The sequence below is a fragment of the Propithecus coquereli genome, unplaced genomic scaffold (assembly GCF_000956105.1).
Source record: "Propithecus coquereli isolate 6110/MARCELLA unplaced genomic scaffold, Pcoq_1.0 Scaffold456, whole genome shotgun sequence".
Classification (NCBI taxonomy): Eukaryota; Metazoa; Chordata; class Mammalia; order Primates; family Indriidae; genus Propithecus; species Propithecus coquereli.
The window spans coordinates 455,923-459,450 of record NW_012150352.1 but is presented as its reverse complement, the minus strand read 5'-3'; positions in this window follow the sequence as shown (position 1 = coordinate 459,450).

Genomic DNA, 3,528 nt, shown 5'->3' with positions numbered 1-3,528 from the left:
TACAGAATCCTATGCAGCAGCCAATGATCTGGCCCTCTGATCAAGGGCCTATTAGGGAAAAGACTGGAAAATCTGAGACAAGGAGAGAAAGGAGGTCTGGTTAGGGGAGTACGGATGGACATATGGGAGTGAGAATAAAGTGTGAAGATTTTTGTGTACTTGTTAATGCCCAAAGAAAGCATCTGCCATTGAAGTGGCACTGAACAACCAAGAGGGCAAAATGAATCCGGCAACTAACATTAACCAGCTGCAATGGACTAAACATTTGTCCTCCCCCTCTCCCAAAATTCATACTGAAATCTTAACCTTCAATGTGATGGTATTAGGAGGTGAGGTCTTTGGAAGCTATAATAATTAAGTCATGAGGGTAGAGTTCTCATGAATGGATTAATGCCCTCATAAAAAAGACCCCAGAGAGCTCTCTTGTCCTCTTCACCTTGTGGGGGTACAACAAGATGAGAACAGTCTACAAACCAGAAGGGAGCTCTTACCATAACCGAACCATGCTACACCCTGATCTTAGACTTCCAGCCTCCAGAACTGTGAGAAATAAATTTCTATTGTTTATAAGCCAGTGTGTGGTATTTTGTTACAGTAGCTTGAACTAAGACACCAGCCTTTATGACTGGTCACCCCACTATTGACATGATGGGCACTAAAGTGGAATGGCCACAGTGATAGAGAAAGAAGCCTCATACTGGCCCAACAATTTGGACTCACACCACTGGTCTAACTATGGCTGCCTCTAAATTTCCAACCTGTCAGCCAGAGAGACCAATGCTGAGCCCCCGTAAGACTCTACCGCAAAGATTAACCAGCCACTTGGTAGCAAGTTGACTGCAAGGGACCCCTTCTGACCTAGAAGGGCCAGAGGTACATCTTCACAGGGATTGATATTTATGCCAGGTATGGATGTGCCTTTTCTGCCCAAAAAACATGATCCAGCACCACTTATAAAGGGGATTCAGGAGTACCTAACCTGTAAGTGGGAAATCTCACCTAACATGGCATCAGAACAGCAGGCCCATTTCACAGCAAAGGAGGTGCAGGGATAGGCCCATGAACATGGAATCCTCTGACTATATCACATACAACCAGAAGCAGCCAGCCTCGTGGAGCTGTGGAATGACCTTCTAAAGGCAAAGATACAGTCCGTTTTAGAGAAATAGTCTGAAAGAATGGTCTTCTCTCCTTCAGGAGGAATTATATACATTAAACCAGAAACTTTTATATTACTCTGTGTCTCCCCCTCTCCTACCCCCAAATAGGAAGAATATATGGTTCCAGGCACTAAGAGGTGAGAGTAAGAGTGACTCACATGCCATTTCTTATAATGAGCCACTGGAGCTTGGTGTTTCCTGTTTCTACAACTCTGGGCTGTGCAAGGGTGGAAGCCTTGGCCCTCAAAAGGGACACACACTTGCCAGTTGACACAGAAAGTGTGTGATTGAACCACAATCTATTACTGCTGCCAGAGCACTTTAAAATTCTTGCCAAAGACCATCAGTTGAGAAGAAATGTCACCATCTTGACAGGAATATTTGACCCTGGTCATCAGGCAGAGGAAAGGCCACTTTTTCACAATGGGGGCAGGAGGAAATGCATATGGAACTCAGGTGATCCCTGGTGCACTTTTAACTGTGAAAAGACACATGCAGAAATCACATCCCGAGAAGGGTACAATTATCAATGATCCCTCAGGAATAGAGCTGTGGGTCACACCACAGATAAGCCATCAAGACCTGCTATGGTCAGAGGGTGAGGAAGCAACTGCATTGACAAGGGCTATGAGTCATCTTACTAAGTTCCTACTTGTAAGTCTCCTCTTACAAAGAAGAAAGGGCCCCAGAAACCACGGAGGAGTTGCCTCCTGAATGTACACAGGGAAGTAGATCTGTGCAAGGGGTGGATTGTGGTGGCAAATGAACTCTTCAGACCTTTTATAGTGGGAGGTAACTGCCACCCCTCTGGAATAAACTAACACATTCTCACAAAGGCTATACATCTACCAAGCTGCTCCCAGCCAAAGACTGGAGAAGGTGAGAGATACCAGTGCTGGCCGCTGTCAGATCTACATTGAGTTCTGAAGGTGCCTCCTGCTTATTACTGTTTTCTCCTCTTTATCCTTCGTAGACCTTTCTCCTACAAATTATCTTGCACATCTAGGTCCTTCTTGGTGTCCGTATTTTGAGGACTCAGACCTATCCAATGCATTATTTCAATTAGCTATGATTATTTTGAATGATGACTCTCATCTTCCACTTTAGCAATCTCTGTATCAATGCAAGTTATTGTGAATGGCTCTTAGCAACTCTCATGCAATTTATATCACCACAGGGGTGAAATTTCTTGTTGGCTGTTGGTTTTCAGCCAGTTGTAAATCCACTCAAGTGCCATATACTGCATTTATATAACTTATGTCTAAAAATGTCATGAGTAATTTGTTAAAAAAATCTGGAATGAAAATACAACCTATCTATAATAGGCCGTTAAAATGTCAGTGAATTTATTAAAATAAATGTGATTAGTTTTGCATGAATTTTTCATTAGTACACTAATGAAAAGTCTTACTTATCATTGTATTCTTTTCTACATCTTATAAATCATGAATTGTTTTGCAATGTTTTTGTTTTTTGTTTTTAGCGGTGGGGAGGTTGTATTAGCCTATGTATGCTTGAATTCAAAAAGTCTCAAAATTCTGAAAGAATAAAGGGTGGAAAATCTCTCCTATATCTGTTCAGAGTCAATTATTTCCCTTTTCATGATAAAACAATTTTATTAATATTTGTATATTCTTTCTGTTCTTACACACCATTCATGCCTTGCTCTTTTACTTAATTCTGTATCCTTGAGAAATTTTCATATCAATACTTGAAGATGTTTCATACTCATTTTTACTACCAAATGGTCTTCTATTGCTTAAATGCGCCATAGTTTATTTACTGTGTTTTATGTTGATAACATTTATGTTTTATTCACTATTTCACAATTATAAGTAATTCTTAAAGAAAAAACGTTACATAAACATTATTTTGCATATGCAGAGTATAACTATAGGAATTTGAAATAGAATTGTTTTGTCATAAGTTGTATATTTATAATTTTGATTGATATTGCCAGATATCCCTCCATAGCAGTTATGCCAATTTACACTATTGCTACCAATATAAGAGTTTTGTTTCCTCCTACCCTCATGAGGACTTATCAAACTTTTAAATCTTTCCCATTCTAATAAATAAAATAAATGTCATTGTATTTTTAATTTGCATTTTTCTTCCTAAGAGTATTGCTGAACAGCTTTATGTGTATTTATGAGCCTTTTGCATATCTTTCTTTGAGTGCTCTGTGTCCATAGTCTTTGCCCATGGTGACAGTTTTCTTTTTTAAAATCAGGCTACTGTAGCAACCTTTTTCATATTTTAAGATAATTAGACTTTTATCAGTTATATGATCTATGAATATTTCCCTATATTTTATGTACAATTTTTCATATGTATGTATTCAAATTTATTAACCTTTTCTTTTATG